The 21,506-nt window shown below is 38.6% G+C and overlaps 1 protein-coding gene and 1 long non-coding RNA gene across 2 annotated transcripts in view; both read left to right on the top strand.

Annotated features, from left to right (window-relative positions):
• The first annotated feature begins 1,880 nt into the window (after nucleotides 1-1,880).
• LOC140332157 (uncharacterized) lies at nucleotides 1,881-6,322 on the top strand. The gene is made up of 3 exons (XR_011921040.1): nucleotides 1,881-1,999; nucleotides 2,129-2,213; nucleotides 3,974-6,322. It is a non-coding gene; the product is annotated as an uncharacterized lncRNA (long non-coding RNA).
• A 5,011-nt stretch (nucleotides 6,323-11,333) lies between these two features.
• Nucleotides 11,334-21,506, top strand: part of RFTN1 (raftlin, lipid raft linker 1) — a 205,602-nt gene continuing 195,429 nt past the window's right edge. The window contains exon 1 of the mRNA XM_072412447.1: nucleotides 11,334-11,409. The gene's annotated coding sequence lies outside the window, so the exon portion shown is untranslated. The remainder of the gene's footprint in view (nucleotides 11,410-21,506) is intronic.

The raw sequence follows: 21,506 nt of genomic DNA on the forward strand, positions 1-21,506 counted from the left end.
CGGGAAAGAATGAGTTATGTACAATTGAAGAGCCCTACAAGATAGCTGAAGATCAATTACAGGAAGGAGAAAGATGGTGGCTTCCTGCGCTGGAATAGGCATAAATGAGTAATTGTGGGTTTCATTCAACTTTAAGACTTTATTTCTTTCAGTGTTTATCATTCATTGTGTTCTGCTTAGTCATTGAATTAACTCTTTCTGCATGCTTAGCTCCTCCTGTTAGGGGGGAAGCGAGCTCTAAGTTAAAAGTCTGTAAAGACTTAAGCTCAAGGACAATTTTAAGTACCTTAGCAGCAGTTGCCAACCTTCTGGACCTCATGGACCACTAAATTCATCATTTTAAATCCTGTGGACCATTAATATGAATTTAAAAAAAAAAAAAAAATAAATTTGTAAAATAATGTTCTTCCTAATGGTGCCTGACGTGGACTGTAGAGGTTCAGATTTATTGATCCGATCACGGTTAAGTGAAGTATTACTATTGTTACTATTATCATTAGTTGCATTATCTTTGGTATTACTAAAGAAATGCAAAATATTTGTTTGCTTTTTCTCACGGTTTATGGGGTTATTTCATTTGAATCCTAAGACCAAACAAGAAATGATAGTTATCAAAGTCAAACTATTTGATGCTTTTCAAAATAACATGTAAAGGAAACACACAGTTAAGGTCATACTTACCTAAAAGAGCATCTGAGAGAAAAACAAATAAAACAATCGCATCGGAATCGGTATTCGGGGAGCAGGATGACTGTTGTAATGGTGGAAACAATACTGAAGCGTACAGCTCGGCAACGGTTTCCTTATATAACTTAAGACTACAATGACGTCATGCTGCGCCTCCCTTGTTTTTCTGTCTCTTGTACAGTTCGTGAATTTAGTGCAAAAGGCAAAAATTGTCGTTCAGAATGTAGGAATTTATAAAAATATCAGTGTTCTCCCCAAATTTTTTTCAGCCGGGTGGTAGGAAGCTATAGCCGGGTGGTAAAAAATTTTTGACCCCATTGAAGAAAAAGCTCCTTCTGTGCATACCCGAGATTGGGCCCCCATATGTATCCAAGGAGACTCTGTACTCCTATTCTGCCGTGGCGATAAAGACAGAAGGGGAGAGGGGCATTATTTTTTTAAACTTTCCAAAATCCTTCTTTACTGCCACAGTGGTATAGACAAATGGGGAAACGTACAGCCTTCTAGGACACTTGCATCCTATGTCCCAGAAGGCTGTGGGCTGCTCCTTCTGCACATGCCTGAGATCATAGGCTTTCTTCTAAAGTGAAAAAAAAAACATTAATAAGCAGTTAGAAGAGGCAGAACATGCTCTGTTTATATAGAAAACTTTTGAGAACTAACCTATAGGCCAAAGCTGTCGAATTACAGTCCTTAAAAGTTTCTATATATCTTACTTGAAAGACCCCGGCCCTTAGGGATTGAAGGTGAATAGCCTTGACATTGGTATCTATTTAGCAAATATAATACTGCACAAATAATCTTAATCTCGAATAGATTTGGTTTTCCTCCAGCCCTGCTGAATTACCATCACCACTAACAGAAGTAGAGCACTAATTGGAACAACACATTTGTCTATCCTTTGTAGTAGCATTCTTGCATCAGGGATTTTTTTTGTCATCTATGGATGTCAGGTATGCATACTGTAATGTACCCATCTTCAAGGTGCTCCAGAGTTTTCAAGAGGTAGTATCAATTTTTAGCTTTCAAGTGTCAGGGTTTCAACCCCTTGATTCTTTTGTTGTGCCTAATGACCTACGCTGCACATGTTGATATTCCCAGAATTGATGGATTTAAAGTGGAGCTGGCTGGCCTCCAGTGAACACATGTGAATGGATTTTATGGTGATTATAAATAATCCTTTCTCTTTTTGTAGGCTGTATCTTGGAATATCGGGGGAAATGACTTTCAGCACAACTTTGGTGACGCGGTACCAACAAATTGTACAGTACTGGAGCAAAATGCCTCTATGGTTTCAGCAAGTTCCCCGAAGGTAACTTTGTTCTGTCTTTATATTAGTTTAGAAAATGTAAAATGGCTTATTAGTTTAGTGTAGGTAATATTTAATTTCTGTGATTTTTATGGCAGAGCAGGCTTAAATTAGGTTTCTTGGTATTTGTAGAAAATAGATCGAAGCATACAAACTTCTGTATCCTGTCTGTTCTCTGGTGGAAAGTTCCAGAAGCCATTCTTTCAAGATATAGAGGGTATAGTATACCAGTTAACTGCTCCAACATTTTGTATTGTGATTAGTTTCTTTGTACAATTAGAACCCTGACTAAACACTAATCTGTATTTTTTTTTTTTTCATTCATTGTGGAACAAAGGAAGACTTGTACTTTAGGGTTATATTGTTGTGTACGGGATGATTAGACATTACAAGAAAGGCCACCCAAAGACAACACTTCCTACTACCAGCATGCCTTTATTTTTTGTGTCATAGGAGGATGGGTGCCTGTGAGCTTTGCTGAGTCTTGCTTCTGCTCTTGTCTTGTTATAAAGACTCCTTGAAGTAAGTAAGTCGGGCCAACTTGTTCCCAGTTTTCTTTTAGTGGTACCACAATAGATTAGGAATGCTGAGGGACATAGAAGTGGTTCTTCGGCATTCAGTATTGAGAAACCATCTAGGGTTAGTTGGGTTTAAGGCATAGAAGGGAGAGTATTAAAGGCTATATATATATATATATATATATATATATATATATATATATATATATATATATATACACACACACACACACACGCTGCAGACAGGAGAAAAGGCAGAGGGGGGACGGGACAGCAGCTGGGAAGGATACATTTTGATACATTTGGACCATAAGACGCAGGGACTTTTTCCCCCCACTTCTAGGGGGAAAAAAGTGCGTCTTATGGTCCGAAAAATACGGTGTGTGTGTGTGTATATATATATATATATATATATATATATATATATATATATATATGTGGGAGATCGAGTGCTTTGGATGCCAGGTAGACTATAGGTAATAAAGAATGGAGGGAGAGGGGGTATAAGGGAGATTCTTGGACCTGAGCTAGTGAGGTGCATAGGAAACACATAAATTTCATGGGTGGTGGGCACTGTGGAGGGATGAATTTGGTGGGAGGTGGTCTGTGTGTCTTTAAAAGTTTAAAGATTGGTGAAGGGGGTGGTTGGCTGAGTGATGAGGATGAAGTATATGGTAGGTGTTGTAGGGCAGGGAGGGTTTGATCTGATGATTGCAATATGCGGTGTGAGAGATGGGATATTTTAGGGACGTTACCAAGCTTTGAATATGGGAAGATTGAGGTGAAAGGTGTTGTGACCAGATGGGGTTTTTTTTTTTTTTTTAACAAATCTTACTGCCATAAAGCATCACAAATAGAAGGAATAAGTCGCAGCAGGGAAGTTCCTGCTCCCCATGTTTTCCTAATTGGCCAAAGACTTCTCTGCATATGCAACTTTTTTTTTTGCCATTGGGCTAGCAATAAGTCTCCTTGTAGGGTGCTGTATTTTGTCCTAGTATCTGAAACACAGTCTCTAGGTCACTTAAATGCGATAGCCGTGGCCTCCCTTGAGATGTCCTGCTTTGTGATATCCTGAAGGATTAAAATTTCATGTATTCCTCAATAAATGGGGGGAAAAAACGTTTATTCCTGTTCATTGAAGGACATGGGTCCCACTCTTGTGTTACGATTATGCTAATTTGCTTCTGCTCCCTGCAAAGTGAGGCATGCTGTGGTAGTAGGGAGGGTCATCCTGATTGACTGATAGCTTTGTTTGCCAGTATCCCCCTGTAGGTGGCAGTATAACATAAAGCTGCAAGACTTCTGGGTCAAAATGAGAAGAATCTTCCCAAAAGGAACATAAAAACATAATTAAACAACAACAGAGTTTCTAAATACCCCAGCCTATTTAAATCATTTAAGTTTTTTTTATTTTTAAATGTCAACTGTTGTGTGAATTAACATTTCAATTTATTTTCAGGTTAGAAGAGTGCATCATTTTAAAAGAAGAACCTTTTATAGGTCCACTGTGGAAAAACCAGGAGAGTAAAACTGCACCTAACACTAATAATGCCATTAATGTAGCACTTGTATTTATTGACCAGCAAAGAACTCTGGCAGCAGTAAGGATCTTTTTAGCCAGTACCATTCAGTCCACGTTTTGATTCATGAGCGGGGGAGGTTAGCTTTTGATTGTTAATAATGAATTAGAACTGGCAGAATGATACTAGACCTTTTATCATAGGTAGATCCTTCTCAAAAATAAATTAACTGTAGTGATATGCTGCAAAACAATTCCTTTCCCTCCCTATTGCCTAATGTTGGTTTTAAGCATTCTTTAAGTGTTTGCACTTTGATGTTTTTTTTCTTGTTCATATTTTACACAGTTGTAAGCAAGGAAACATTGCTGTCCTAACAAATGCCTTTTTTTCATGCAAGTTGTGGTTTTTGTTTTATCACTTTGTGTGTTCACATTTGTTAGTGTTTTCTGTTCTTTTATTTTTATTTTTTTGTTCTTAGTATTATGATGTTTTTCACTTTTTTTCACTTTTGTACTTATAATTTATACACTTTGTAATATAATACCTCTATAATAATTCTGTGTTTTGTCACTTGTGTATTGTCCCTGCAAGTGTGTTAGTCACTCATTTATATCTTACTTGTCATGAACACTTTTATTCTGATCCTCTGTGAGTTGTGAATGCACCCACTTTTACCTTTCACTTTTTCTATTGTCCACATCCGTATTTTAGACACTTGCTGTGGGTAACATCTTTTTTAGGAGTGTGTCATAGTAAATACCTTTTACACTTTATTCACTTTTCTGTTCACATTAGACATATGTTACACTGTTGAATGACATCCTATACTGCATACATGATTGAGGTTTTGTAGCTAATACTATTTTTCTAGTCCTATCAAACAAATGTCACAGTGCTGAATAACTATATAGTGCATACATGATTGTGGTTATGTAGGCATTATGAGCAAATTTCCCAAATGTGAGATTCCCCGATATGGGTGAATGCAGCCCTTTACCGTAGCTGAAGAGTCCCTTACAACAAGAGAGATCTGACCGCAGCCACACTCAGCATCAAATCCATCTTCTAAATTCTGTAATTCTGTTCCCCAATACAATAATGGCTGAACAGAAAGCCTTTGTTCACTTTGTTGTATTTGTGTTTTTTCAAGTGGATTTAGATTGAAACGGTGCACCTTGTTTTAGTGTTTTCCTGTTAAGTTGCCATTAGTAAGAAAGCTTTTAAAGTTTTAATTCCTGATCTAACAGTGGTGCGTTATAAACGAAGTAGCTTGACTGCAGAACCAAATGATTAGTATAGTTCCAGGCATTTAATTTCCTGTACCACAACTGCAAATTATGTAGATTTTAATTGGATTTTACACGTCTGCATTTTTCTAACATTTTTGAAGGATACCTATTTAGAAGAATGGAAAGTTTTTATGCTCACCATTTTCTTTTTTTTTTTTTTTTTTAGAGGTGGACACGTTGCATGCAATGAGCAGATTCTACTACTGTTGTCTGTCACCCAAAAATTATGGAATTCCATTTAACACTTATGCCAAATATCAATGCCTAAGAAACACATTCTTGCATTAGAATTTATCTGCAACGTAATCGCTTAAAAGTAAACTTGTTAGTACAATATATATCAGGGAGCGCAACAGTGCAAGCAGTCCTGGAAAAATTTCAGCACATCTAAGAGCATTGCATGATCATTTGCTTTGGTAGGAGGTTGAGACACCCAACTGTGTAAGTGAATGTTACAGCATTCAGGATATGGAGAAGTCTAGCACTATCAGGTGACTGCACTGTAGTGCTCCAGGCTGTTACACTTTTAATACCGATATGATTACTTTGAAGACCTGAACCGCCTGCCTGACAGTTTCCTGCAATAAATAAACATGTTTTGCCATTTCCCACAGCTCCTAGTTTTTACTGTGTGCTGGAAATGAATTCCATCTCCAGTTCATCAGTTTGTGAATTCTGGAGTCTGTTTAGGCCACACATTTCAAGTGTCTTAATAAAATAGTTTTTTCTTGTTGGTCTGCTTCTTTTTTCCCCGTTTTACCTTTTCTTGTTAACTGTTCAGTCACACCTCCTATCTATGTGATGATTGACACCTAATTGTTTGGTTGTTTTAACCTCCACACTGGTGCATTGTGACATTTGATATGTGATATGCAGTCCAGCTTTGATGGGGTTAGCCTAAAAGTTTTAGAAATATTCTACTGTTAATCTGGATATGGTTTGAGATTTTATGGAACTTTTGTAACAACTATTTTGTATGAAAATTTATGACAACATAATAAAGAGACTGTATCTCTACTAATGTGTTAGATGAGACTTAATTTACTTTTAAATAAAGCTTTTTCACAGATAAAAAAATTAAACAAGTTACCAGTGGCAAATTCACAATTCAGAGATAGCTCATGTACACTCCCTTCCTGGCACCATGTTACAGCTAATATTTAAATAAATCGACTCATCATATTTCACTATTTGAGCAAAAAGTTGATTTCTTGCAAGTGTACTGGAAGATGTATATAACGGAAAGTATGGAAGTACAAACTGATGTCCCCCTTTGAAAAATTCATGATCGGGTATAATATTGCAGTTAGGGGGACAATAACCTGTCTACCTCATCATGTGGGGGAACTGTCAAAGAAGCTGAGCATGCCCAACTCAGTGGTTTTTGCCAGGAAATCCCTTCCAGCTGTGTTCTGGGAATTAATATACTGCTTCCTGCCTGCCTCCTCCGGGGTTGTCACATCCTGGCATGCTCATGCAATCAAGCTGTTCAACCATGGTGCCTGTGATGGAGTGGGGATAGACTAATAGCGTTTGGTTTATTTCTGTTTTAAATTATAGCGGATTAGATTTAGGTTCTTTTGTGACCATCTTCCTCTACTCATCTCCCCCCCCCCCCCGCCCCGCCCCCCTTAGATGTTCTCATGAAAATGGTGTTCACTATTTTAAAGGAGCTTTACTAGCCTAAACCATCTATCCTGCTCAAACAGATCAGCCTACTGTAGTGGGGTGGGAAGTATATGTTTGCTTGTTTTCAGGAAAGTCATGTATAGTTCCATGATCTGTAGATCAGTGGTCCCAAACCTTTTAGATGTCACGGACCACTAAATTTACACACTGCACATGCGCGGGGAGCTGTGTGTCTCCAGAGTGACGTAATGATGCCAAAACTTGTCCTGAGCCTGCGATGCATACTGGGCACATTATCCGTGGCCCTGCTTGGTGTGCACCTCCTTTCCCCATGTGGGGTCCTTCTCCTGACCCTGCTTGGGGGGGCCAGATCACACAGGTCAATATCCCAGCATCACTGGTAGCATGGTTAAGCAAGCTCCTGGTTCACTCGGAAATACACTGCTTTCTTCAGGCATATCCACCCTTTAAAAAATTAGTGCTAGTTGTGGGGCAATTTCCTTGCCAGGAAACTTCTATATCAATCATGCTTCAATGAAGCTACATGCATTTGAGGAAAATTCAAAGGGGGTATAAGAAACAGTGGTTATGTCTATTAGGAGATGCTTGCATGCCCCCTTCCCAGGAGACAGAAACTTCTGCTCCTTTGATCTGCTGAAGAGGGAGGCATCTGAGGCCTCTTAAGTAATCTTCAGTAACTGAACATATCCATCCCCACTGATTTTGATCTTTCACTAGTAGACCCCAACTGGTAGATGAATTAAAGTTGGCTGACGGCCTGTTTTTTTATGTGTTAAATTGAAACAGGATATAATTTGAAGCACCTATAGCACACTTGATTTGGGAAAGAACAGGAATTCTCTAGACCTGATGAAGTGGACACTTTGACACATGTAGAGACAATGTTCATCTAGAGATTCCATGTCTATTGTATTTGTTATATTAGTTACATGAGTGTTTGCCTTGTTTTTACCTTCTAAATATTCAAAAATAAACAATATTTTTGTATGTTTTTAAAAAATTGTGATGAGAATCATGTTAATTTGATTTGAAGCAGATTGTTTATCTGGAGTACTAATAGGGAGCAGTTACAATTTTAATTTGTGTTGCACCCTGCACTATAAGACATTATTGTGAGATGTATTCCTGAGGTTACAATGCCTGATTCTAACTGAATTCTACTTAAAGAGGAAATCATACTTGTTCAGTAGTGCAAAACAATTTAGCTAATAAACCTTAGTAGGTGTGGGTAAAAAAAGGCACAGGCTCATTGCTCACAGAAATGAGGTAAAAACAGTTGTTACGGTACACACTAAATAACTTTGCATACTATCTATGGGTGGAGATTTGATACGGTAGCCGTCATCCTATATATATCTCAGCTGAAGCCTAATGTATGCTGTCCTATCATCTCTTGGACGCTTATTTATGAACAGTTTATTGTGAAAGGCTTCCCATCAGATTTCTCACTAATAAATTGATCATGCACATATACTGGCAAGCATTCTAATGATTAATCAGTCCTAATATCTCTGGACCCGCTGTTTGGTATCATTATGTCAGAAGCAAAACCTAGAAAAAACTTTTTTAATTTTATCTGTCCTGCATGCCTAGCTGCCCCAACATGGGTCCCTGTCTGCATTGTCTAACATACATGTGCCTGTGCTTTGAAAACATTCCTCAATTGTGTGGGGGTATGGTTGCTGGTCTTTGTGGGCATCTTGCCTTTCAGGCATTTTTGTTCAGGTTGTACTTTTGGATCAAGGTGTTTAACCTAGTTGCTGTTACATTTTCAAAAGATTTTCCTTAACCTGTTTTTGGTTCTTTCTGAAAGGGAATGTCCACTTTATGTTGGGTTAGTAAGTTGCCCAGATCTGCCATTGCCTCCCCTCACCAGGAAATCCTCATTTTTGGGGGCAGTTAAGGTTCATACCTACTACTACCTTTTCTTTCATTGCTTCATCCTTATGGCTGCACCAAGTTTCTTCCAAGGTGCTGTTTGCAGTGTTAGCCTATTGTGCTCTCATGGCATCCACATTGTGTAATTAGACAACGTTTTATTGAGAGAACATATTGATCTACTGGACAAGTTAGATTGGATCCAGGGCCTTTGAAAATAGATGCTGGAATTAACTCATTGTTTGATTGCAGACCAGAACATATCTGAGCTCAGGTTTGATTTGTTCGGCCGGAGAATTGTTCCCTCCCAGTTGTTGCTTGAGAATCATGGGTGTGTTGAAAGTTTCCGGAACAGTCAACTCTTTTAGTTTTGCTTTAGATAGCCTTCACTATAGCTTGACCACAAATCTGTCCAAGTTCAGGGAGTTGCAGACAAAGGGATGGCCTAGAGCTGCGGTTGCCAACTGGTGGTCCACAAGAATATTTTGGTGGTTCCGCGGCTCTGGCCAGTCAGAAGAAGGACCCTGCTGGGGGGGGGGTCGCACCGGCCAGAGCCGCAGACCATGTCCCTTGTACGGATTGCAGGCTCAGGGCGGTGGGTGGGTTGTGTTTTTGGAGACAGGCTCAGACCTGTGATGGGAGAGTGGGCAGGTTCTGCCATCATGACGTCACTCTGGGGGACATGTCTTCCCCTTTGAGTGAGACACGGCACCCCTCGCATGTGCAGCATGTCCATGAAATTTGTGGTCAGTGACAACCGAAAGGTTGGCAACCACTGGCCTAGAGTCAAAGGTATTGCCTGGCTTTCAGTACACCTACATAAAGCAATGGGCTATGGGTTTCTTCCCTGTTGCAGCCCTTCAATACATTTGAACAGTTCATTAACCAGGATAGACCCATATTCTTCAATGATTAGGCAATAGTCATGAACTGAAATCGGCCAAAGGTAAAAATAAATGGGCAGAGGGCAGTGCTTAAGGATAGAGAGGCTATATCTACAAAATCTGTAACCCTTTATACTAAACGAAGAATGTAATTATGCATGGACCCAACCTGCGCATGCTCACCACAACCGCCACCCGCAATGCGAACGCCACTGCGTAAAGCATGCACGCCCCCGCTGCTGAAACAGTTGTCATGGTGACATGTAAAAGTGAACTCTAAATTGCTTTATGTAGGTGTCCACTTTATGGACACCCATTGCTTTATGTAGGTGTACTGAAAGCCAGGCAATACCTTTGACTCTAGGCCAGTGGTTGCCAACCTTTCGGTTGTCACTGACCACAAATTTAGTTCATTCAGGTAAAACCCTGGCTGAGAAACCTATAGTCTTTACATTGTGGTTTTCCCTCTTTCTTAATGCATAACTTCTGTGGGTCTTTGAGTTGTCCATTTGTTGTAATGTGCTTATGCAGCCATCCAGGTGGATGTTATAATGTCATCTAATTACAGCTGTGGGTGCAAGATTCTTTAGACAACATTTGAGCATGCTTGTAGTAGAAGTGGTGGTATTTGAATAGCCTGCTGTTTTTATGCCACTTTTTTAATTCTACAGGCATCAGTATAACCTTAAGGTACAAGATTTCCTGTATCCCTCTAGAAATCAAAAAAGGAATTCTGGTGTATATACAAAATTCTATTTTTGCTTTGACAAACACTAATTTACAATTACCAGTTTGACATAGTGTGTACAACATGCAATAATTACTGATAATTTATACTATATGTATCTAGAATGATTGGCTGTCACTATAATTGTAGAACAGCCCTGGAAAAAGAAAAATGCACATGCGCAGTTTGGTGTATAACCACTGGGTGGCGGCAGAGCTTTATTTGATGGCTTTGCAAGCAAAGTATTTTAAAGCAGCAATAGAAAAATGCTGCACACATCTGGCTAGCTTTGTAAAGTATTTAGGTATAGACTTTTGATTGTAGGCTGGATGAGATGTCATGCACGTATTCTGTCCTTGGGACCTGACTGTAATGCTGACCAAAGGTTAGTCCTAAATTTTTATTGACTGCTTCACATTGACTGCTTTTTATCTGCACTAATAAAATGAATATAACTGATATGAAAGACTCTTTACTCCTCTCTCACATGAACAATGCAATTTCTAAAATCACCGGACCTGTAGATTTAGAGCTACTATTGATTTTGTATAACCATTCATAGTTCCACAAGTTTTTATCAACATTCATGGTGCACTCATAGTGTATTAGTTATAGTAAAGATTTCAGTCATGCATTGTAACTTCAGATTGCTCTGCAAAATATAGTAGGTCATGAAGATTTAATAACTGCAAAGTGATATTTCTAGGACAACCGTTATGCAGTGTTCTCAGTTTAAGGGGATGGAAATCGTGGTCTTTCAAGCTCTTTACTGTCTATGCAGGGGTTAGTTGATGACATTCACTCCATGATCAACTATGCTAATTCTTTACTGCAATAGGAGCTAATCTTTCTGGTTTTCTTACAGGACTGGAAATAACAATGCACACAGAAAATCCACTGACAAAATGCTATCAGTTTGGACAAAAGAGAAGAAGAGAGATGTAGTGGTGGGTTTATGTAAAAGATAAGTACCCCCTTTCTCCTCCCCCCCCCCCCCCCCCCAAACTCCTTTTTGTATAGATAATGACCCAGCTCTTCTGAGATATTCATTGTGTGGCCTGTAGTGCTGCATAGCATCTTACCACAATTTCCACAATTCTGCATGTGTAGATACTGTTCTGATTTCTGAACATTTCAGTAAAGCAGCTTTAGACTGTCCACATTATGGATGTCATGTATGCGTGTTTAAGGCTGGGTCCACACGGATGTTTTTAAAAAAACATGTAAACAGTCCTACTGCATTTGTATGCATTTTTATGCACTTATATTAGCGTTTTAAAGCTTGACTTTAAAACGCTGGAAAACGTCTATGCCGCATTTTAACATGTTTACGCTTCAAGTGCTTATAAATGCGGGAAAACGCCCCATTGAAATCAATAGAAGTGTTTACCCGCATTTTCCAACGTTAACCTTGTGTTTAAATTTTTTTAAAAGTGCCACGCAACGTTATAGATAACGTTCATAAACCTTCCCTAAAAGAAACGTCCTGGTGTAGATTAGCCCATTGGAATACATGGGAATTTCAAACATAGGCTTTAAAACCTCAGGGGAAATGCTGGGGTAAACGTCCGTGTAGACTGTCTAAGGGAAGTACAATCAATTATAAAAGCATTGTGATTGACTTGCAAAAAACAAGAAGTGAAGTTTTCCTTTAATTAATGTGATGTAGTTTCTTTTTCTGGTTGGAACACAATGCAGGTGATTAGGAATCATTTTGAAACTTGCACTTCTTATTTTAGTTTTGAATAATGACATAATTCAGAGGGTTGACAGGTTCTCATTGACAGGGTAAACTGTAGATACAAGAGAGTGCTGAGAAGTTCCTGGCTTTGCCCCCTTCCAGATGAAATAGAAAAATGAGTTTGGGGGCATATAACAGCCTAATATCTTAGTATGTAACTGTGCAATTATCAGGTCTTTGCAATTCTTAATTTTTTTTTTCTTTTAGTGAGAAAATGTGATGGCAGAGGCACAAGCAAGTTTCACGTCATTGGAGGTATGAGCCATCATGAAGTTTTTGTTTCTTCAGTGAAAGTCAGCAAAGGACATTCACACTGAGATGTCACAAACACTGGGGGAGAAGTGTCTTTCCTACAAACCTGGATATACCGTTTCAAGACTGGGCATTACACCGTTGAAGATGAGCCCCTCAGTGGGCGCCCCTAAACCTCAACTGACCCGGCAACCTGCAATGCTGTCCATGAGCTGAATATTGAGGACCGGCGAATATCCACAAAAAAGATAGCCCAGATACTTGACATCTCACGGGAGAGTGTCGGGTTTGTTATCACCACTATCCTAGACATGCGCAAGTTTTCAGCGAAGTGGGTGCTGAAATGTTTGAACAGTATCCTGAAAAAGGAACGAGTTAAAGCATCCAAAAGTTTTGGCCCATTTTGAAGCTGCAGAAGACTTTTTGGCTAGGTTAGTGACTGAGGATGAAACCTGACTCCACATCCATGATCCTGAAACCAAGGAACAGTCAAAGGAATGGCGCCTCAGCAGGTCCCCGCGGCGGAAGAAGTTCTGAACCCAGAAATCGGCCAAAAAAGTCATGGTGTCTGTTTTCTGGGACAAAGACGGTATTCTGTTGGTGGACTACCTACCTCAGGGCTCTAGTATCACCGGACAGTATTATGCTAACCTCGACCAGCTAAAGGAGGCAATTCAAAGGAAACGCCGTGGAAAGTTGACCAAAGGGATCCTTTTTTTGCAGGACAATGCACCTACGCACACGTCCAACGTTGTGGCTGCCAAATTGAACACCCTGGGCTTCCAATTTTGTCCACCATCCCCCCTACTCATCTGACCTGGCCCCTTTGGACTATTATCTGTTCCCGAATTTGAAGAAACTCCTGAAGGGAGGACTTTTATTTGAACGGTCTAGAAAAGCTGCAACTACGCTGTACCAAGTGCATCAGTCTCGGGAGGGGGGGGGGGGGATATGTTGAATAAATGTGTTATTTCATAATGCTGGCTCTCTTCTTTTTGGGCAAAGCCAGGAACTTCTCAGAACACCCTCGTACTGTACATATACCAGTGTTTAAATGATTCTCTTTTACAGTTTATTCATGAGGGGGGATACCATTTAAAAGATAAACATCACACTGCTCACAATTTCTAAACTGAAAACAAATCCACTGACTGATCTGATGTACAGAATACTAACTGGGCATTTTGAGGATGGGAACTGGAACTTTGTTCAGAAATACAAAACTTTTGCTACCGGGAAGGCAGTTAAAGTTTATCACTGACATTATCTCAGTGGTAAATTTTATACATAGTTAAATTTTTCATTTATTATTCACTTGTCTTTATTCTGCCTTCCTGTTAAAAGCAGGAAACGATTTGCCTCTAAATTCTGCACATAAAACAAATTAGTTAACACTGCAAACATTTCAAAAATTGACTAACATATTCCTAGCATTAGAGTATTGCTGTAATTCAGAGAAATGGGGCCAAGGGAATCCAAGTAGCCCTGATTAGATATTTTGTAGTGCTGCCTATAAGGGCAAAATGTATTGTGGTGATTTCAGTTAAAATAACACATAATATCTGAAATAGTGGGTGTATGACAGTTCTTCCATTAGAAAGCAACAGAGAGAGGGGTATACTCACCTGCTTTAGTCTTTGCAGCTTTATGTGGTCGCATTAGGGTGATAACCACTCCCTATCTGTTTTTGAAAGTATTATGCCATTAGGACTGGGAAAGAAGGGAGGTCTCCATGAGAAGCTCAGCAGTGAAAAAGACTGGAGCCTTTCAACTTTATAATGATATCTGAGGTGCTTGTTCGACATTTTCACTTGCATCTTGCCCAGATTTTATTTTCATCTGTAGGAACACCTCCACCCCATGTTTTTACTTATCCTTGTATCAGTGCTACATATTGTGCTTTATATCAGGAACAATCCACTTCAGGCATAGTTACACCTGCACACTGGGCTCTCACAGATATTTACGGTGCACAGGACACAGGTATGGCCGGCTCCAAAAAGAATTTCTGTTTAAGACTGAATAAACATTAGGCAGCATGTAGTTTTGTTACAAGAACAAGTAAGACTATGGGGCTGGGGAGGGTAGTGTGAGCATAGATTAAGGGAGCTGGGAGAGTTTGGCATTTAAGGATAATAAATTTACAGTTTACATTAACTGTATTAAATAGCCATCTGTATTGGCTTCTTTGATTCTAAATCTGATGATTGCAACAAAATTTGACTTCAATTACAACCTACAAAAATTACTGTAGACAGTTTAAAACTTTTTTTTTTTTTGAACATTTTTCAATAGGCTTATTATTAAGTAAGGGTGTTAAGTATTCTAATAGGATTGAAATGGAATCCTAAAATAAATATAGGATTTGGATGGGGTTGGGAAGGGTTGGCATCTCCCCGCCTGTTCCCCGCCCTAACTTAACAGAAATATAAAGCAAAATTTTCAGCATAAGTAGACCAGGTAGATGTGTTTATGGATCAGACCCTAAGCCTTTTTATTTGCATTTAGGTGCATATGCATATGGTTTGTATATATATATTATCTTTACATTGAAGGAAGTTTAGTTTTGCTTTTTGCTATTGGTCTCCTTTGGTTCTCATCAATTTTTTCTTCTTCCCCCGTTATGTAGGAGTTTCTTTATAGTCAATTAGCTTGTGACCACTTCACTGCTGTGGAAGGGTATTATGGTCTTTCATTGACCGCTGTATTTCTTTTGAGAAAGAGGCAGCAATGACTTGTAAAACGCAAAATAGCAAAAGTTGAGAGAGTGGAAGCGACTGCAAAAGGGTTAAAAAGTGGTCCATTAATTTAGTGTACACACTTATCTACATGTAAACACTAATCTTTTTATATTGATTTTTTAAGAGATTTAGGCTCATGTTTAGGTTTTGGAACAATGATTTATTATTCTGATTTGCCAGATGCTTTTGGTACGGTAAATGCTGTTCTCATGGGATTAGACGAGCATTAAAATAGCTGGCTACTGGCCATTAGATAGGTGGAAACAGAGGGATTGTCAGGTTAGGTGACTTCCTTATACTTCTTTAAAAAGAAGGAACTAGCTTTGTGCAAGCCACTAAAGAGGAAGTTTAAGCACAACATTATTTTATAGAGTTTCCATTTTACAGATTGTATGAAACACTACATGACACGTATTCCAGAGCTGTGGGTTGCAAATTCAGCCTGTTTGTACCTTTATTTGATATATTTCTAGCAACACAGAATATTACGTTTTCCACATGGATCTTCTCTTAATTCATCAAGCATAAAATCAGATATCACTATTCCCTTTAATCCATAAGATAATATTTGTGAATGTGACTACTACTGTAAAATACAGGAAACTACTTCTAAAATATAAACTCCATTTAGCTGCTGTATACAACAAAAGCAATGTTTGGGGAGTCATAATAAAAATAAAGTTAATTTCTAAAGAAATTAATATGCATAAAGACTTTTAGATATATACTGATAGTTACCTGTAAATTATTGTAGCATCTACTGTGGTGAGTTAACAAAGTCCTTTAATTGAACCTAAATTAGTTTAGGCCATGTTTCCATGAACAAAGAAAGGTAACCATGTCTGCATGTTCCTAATGCATGCAGAGCATTATATGCTCTGTGTGTTTAAGCTGTTTACTTGTATTGTTAACCTCCTGAGCGTTACACTGAGGTCTAGATTTCTGTACCAAAAGTGATCCACTGTTTTTCATGAAATTTTTTTTTTAAATTGTAGACCTGTAACTTACAGAAATATGTCTGAACAGGGGTTCTAGTAGATATTATGAATATAAAAAATGTTTGAAACACACAAAGATTTAAAAAAAAAAAATACTTTTAATAAAATTAAAGGAAAAACACAAAAATCAGCTTAAACATGACTACATAAACAAACCTTGAAGCCACGGCAGGGGGGGGTCAGGCAGGCGGTGATGTCCAGGCAGAGATGTCAGAGTCCAAGCAGAGGTCAAAGCAGGCGGAGATGTCAGAGTCCAGGCAGAGGTCAGGGCAGGCGGCAGGCAGAGATGTCGGAGTCCAGGCAGAGGTCAAAGCAGGCAGCAAATGGTCAAAATTAGGCGAAGATCAGCAAAGGTAAGATAAGACACAGTGTTACACACTAGCCATCCAGGGAATAAGTGGCAATTTTTAAAACTTTGATTCTGTATTTATTGGGGTTTGTTTTGAATTATTTTGTATTGATTGGATACAGGAGTTTGTATCCAATCCAATACAAAATAAGAATTTGAATTTCCAAGTTATTTACTTTTATTTTATTTATTTTTTTATTTTTTTGTATTGGATTGGATACAGGAGTTTGTATTCAATCCAATACAAAATGTGCGTTTGAATTTACCAGTTATGTACTTTGTATTAATTTTATATTATTTTGTATTGGATTGGATACACAAGTTTGTATCCAATCAAATACAAAATATAAATTTGAATTTCCAAGTTATTTACTTTTATTTTATTTTTTTTAATTTTTTGTATTGGATTGGATACGGGAGTTTGTATTCAATCCAATACAAAATGACAGTTTGAATTTACCAATTACAAACTTTGTATTTATTTGAATTATTTTGTATTGGATTGAATACAGGAGTTTGTATTGAATCCAATACAAAATTAATGAATGAGTTTCTATTTGAATTTCCCGCACACACGCCGACGTCAGCACGCACGCACAAGAAGCCGGCCGGCTGTTTTTTTCCTCCGCCGGACGGCTTCTTGTTTCAGAGATCACCCGGCGCTGGAACTAGAACGACGCTGGATGATCAGCGGGAGCAGGTAAGAAACCGGCCGGCATCTTGTGTTCGGCCGGCCAGCGGAGCACAAGATGCCGGCCGGCTTCTTACCTGGTCCCGCTGGTATACGAGAAGGCACCCGACGCTGGAAACGGAGACCGACGGACGACGATTGACGGAGGACGACGCTGGAACACGAACCCGACGCTGGATAAGCACAGGGGGACCGAGATTTTCCCTACATTAAAATCCCCACTTACCTGGGTAAGTGGGGATTTTAATGTACGGAAAATCTCGGGCTTAACGAAAAGAGCAACTTTTTTGAGCCCGTACGAAGGTCGGGCTTAACGGCAAGGAGGTTAATTAGCAATAGACAGACTTTGTTGTTATGTATGTTACAATACTCATCCTTATAAATGAGCCTAGTTAAGCTAGAACCCCTAGCAAATGGAAATTATTTTTTTCTTCAAATTAGATCTTGCACTTCAGATATATTGCTATGAATCTATACTAGAAGGTGCATTGAAATATTTTTCTGGAACAATTTGTAACAAAATATACATTTTTAGAAGACTAAAGCACAATACTTTTTTTTCCAGATCATCCCTATATAATATAGAACGTTCACCTTTTTCTAATTCTTGACCTCATCATTGTGATGGTGTTTCTATTGTTTATTGTGATAATTTTCACCATTATAGGTTCAAAGTATTCATATTTGGTAAAATGAATATACCTTTTACACTTACCAGGGAGTTTATTAGGAACAATATACTAGTAAGCTTTCCTCTCCGAAACCTCCTTAGTTCCTCTTGATATAGCATGCAGATTATACACAGTTTTTTGAGTTTCTATACAAACTTCAGTTTAGTTAGTTTCTTGTTTATGTTGACCTGCTTTCATCACACAATTTCTGCAGATATGTTAGCTGCACACTCATGCTGCCAGTCTCTTGTTTTACCACATCCTAAATATGTTTTATTCAGATCCACTGGCTGAGTGAAGCACTGACTTTTTATTGTTCTGTTCAATAAACCAGGTTCCTCCAAGTTCAATGTGTTTTGAATTCTGAGCTGCTTTTCTTTTTACCATTGCGAAGTGTAGGTATTGGAATTACCTTAGCCATACTGTCAGCTCAAACCAGTTTTTCCTCCTCTCATCTATCTCACTAAAAACACCTTCTAGCCACAGAATTACCTTTCAGTGGATGTTTATAGTTTATCACACGCTGTGCATGAAATTTCCAGGTGATCAGCGGTCACAGTAAAATCACATTTCCCTCCCATTCCTGCATTTGATGCGTTCATTTACTGAAGCTCCCGACCTGAATCTGCATGATTTGGTATATGTCTGCACACACATACATGCTTTATTGTGAACTCTAGCCATGTTTGCAATTGATGTTATTAAGGTGTTTGCTGCAATCGAGAGCAGTTTCCTCAAGCAGAGAAAAAGTATTTTCCAGGGCCATGTTTAATGTTCAGCCCTAGGGGCTTATTCTTATGATGCAATTTTAACACTTATTTTTTCAATGGGCCCCCTAAATAGACACCCAAGAGACCAAAATATACGGACTTCCACAAGGCAACTTGTATTCTTTATCCCTTGCTTTGTGGTGCTTTGAGGATTTTTTTCTATGTGCTTTTAGATGTTGCTTATAAGATATGCATGCTGTATATAAGACATGTTAACACACATGTAAATATTTTTTTTTCTTTTGAACAGTATTTATGTGGTGTGGACGGAATATAGTGAAGTACCAAACTCACTGCTTACAGCTGCAAACTTACAATTTACAGCTACATCTTCCATTTTTGATGGCTCAGCCTAGAAGAGATTATAGCATTAGGACGTATATATTTTGTAAAATCCCAGTTACAAAAAAAAATGTTCAGCCTAATCTGCTCTTTAATATTTCAGCCAGAAATGTGGTTCATTGGTTTCCCTCATAGAATACCACACATAAAAAAGCACTGTGTCTGCGCACTTTAACAAATAACCCAGATACAAGCACCCAGGACAAAAACGCTTGCTCGTTTTTTACACTACCCAGCACGTCACAGCTTAATCAGCTTCCTGACAGACATGGGTTAGTGCATATTAGACTTCTCCAGTCAGAAGAAAAAGCAACTAACCCTCTTATTTCCTGCCCTGCAGAGCACAAATAAATCCATTTCCTTTCTGACAGATTGGGCTTGACTTTGCTTGCTGCCCCAAAATACAGAACAATACCTTTGTCTGCTCTATGCAAACTATACCAAATTGTGTGCCAGTCACAGGTTTATCCTAGCAATGTATAGAAACGGGCATGAAATCTAAAACACTAGATGCAATATTCATGTGCAAGATATGGTGAAGGTAGCTATATGCAGGCAAATCCATTGATTCTAAGAAAATAATAGCAGTGATAAAAAATGTTTAAACAAATGTTTTGCTAACTTGATTTTTTCTCTATATGTTATGAAGCATACAGATACCTGATAGAAAAATCTTCATTTTCATATCGGGAGCAAACAAAACTTAAAGCAGAACTATAACTTTGCATGCAAAGAGGGAACAGGCACATTTTTGTTACAGAAAGGGACAGGCAGTGTCCATTCTGAAATAAAATATATTAATTTGCCTGTTCTCTATCTTCTTTAAAAAAAAAAAAAAAAAATTAAGCTGTGCAGGAGATGCCAGGTCTCCCAGCAGGCCCGGGGGTGCCAGGACTACATGAACTCCTCCATACGTGCACAGGATTTATGTCATCCTGGCCAGGCCAATCAAGATGGCTTTTTGCTTTATCGCAGAAGAGACAGCTGATAAAGGACCTAAACTTTTTTTTACATTTAGTTCTCTTTAAAGTGTATCTAAAGCTAAAATTAATTTTGATTTTTCATTTTGGATAGAGATGTCCTTTTTTGGATAGAGATTATCCTTCAGAGGAAAGTAAAGTGTTGTTACTCCCTCGATTAATGGGGACGGCTGTACATGTGCTGGATTTTTGCCTGTGATGATGATGACGGTCTCCAGCGACAATCATCTAACGCGTGTATGTAGCTCAATGTATGTTCCAATGTGAGGGAAATCCCATCCTAGACATTTGCCACATTGGAAGACTTTCCCTTCCAACATAACACTGTTGTAGTTCTAACCCCCCACTACGTTGTCCAAACCTAAAAACAAAATTTGGCTTTTTGGCCCTACTTCAGCCATAAAAGGAACTCGTCAAGAACTTTTTGCTTAATTTCGAAAAGCGGAAAGTCCTATACAGTAATATTTACCTTGTGCTATAGTCCCAAAATGTTTCTTCCCACTGGTGTTGGTTGTCATTGATACCTTCAGAAGCAATCTCTTTTGCCAAAATCATTGTGCCTGAATCGCATTCAGTACAGGACCCTTTAGCCACATTATTACATGGGAGGCAGCTGGTAGGAATGTCTGCCCACATTCCAGTGCTGAAAAACAGGACTAATATTAGCAAAAGTTGTGTATAATTGTACCTGGTCATTCCCTTGTAATAACAATCAATAGATTCTTCATGAGAGAATGGTAAAGGGTAACAATTCCTTAGGTTTTTGTTGCAGCAGAAGTTTTAAAGAGACACTGTTTTTAGGACAAATGACAGCATTGTCTTAAAATGCACACATGGTGCTAGAAGCACTAATAAAATAAATAGAATTCAACACCTACAGGTATGGTAAATGCCTGCACCTTGACACTCTTTCCTTCTTTCTGCTACATAACTGGTGTAACCCTGCAGTGTCTCCATTTCTCTGATATGCGTCCTCATCTGTAGACCTGCAAAGCTTTGCAATCCCAGGATTTACCTTATTTATAATTATTCAGTATTTATAAAGCACCAACATATTTTGCAGCGCTTTATTAGGTCCAGTCTAGCTGTCCCTTAAAGGGGCTCACAATCTATTTTACCATAATCATATGTTATTACCACAGTCTAATGACAATTTGGGGGGAAGACAATTAATCTATCTGCATGTTTTTGGAATGTGAGAGGAAACCTGAGTACTTGGAGGAAAACCGCACTAACACGGGGAGAACCTGCAAACTCCCTGGGACCCATCGCTGAAAAAGCCAGAGTGCTAACCTGTGAGCCACTGTGCTGCCTAATCATAATTCATTTGAGGTCTGACAGTTCTTTCCCCTATAATTAATTGGATATCATACTATAAACAGTGAGCACAGTTTATAGTTCACTATTTTGTCATACTTCAGATGACTTTTCATCACCAAGTTTCTTCAGCAACTTCAGGTTCTAATTGTAGGAAACTACATTGCTGGTTGAAATATACCCTCACTTTCC

This window comes from Pyxicephalus adspersus, chromosome 5, assembly GCF_032062135.1.
Source record: "Pyxicephalus adspersus chromosome 5, UCB_Pads_2.0, whole genome shotgun sequence".
Classification (NCBI taxonomy): Eukaryota; Metazoa; Chordata; class Amphibia; order Anura; family Pyxicephalidae; genus Pyxicephalus; species Pyxicephalus adspersus.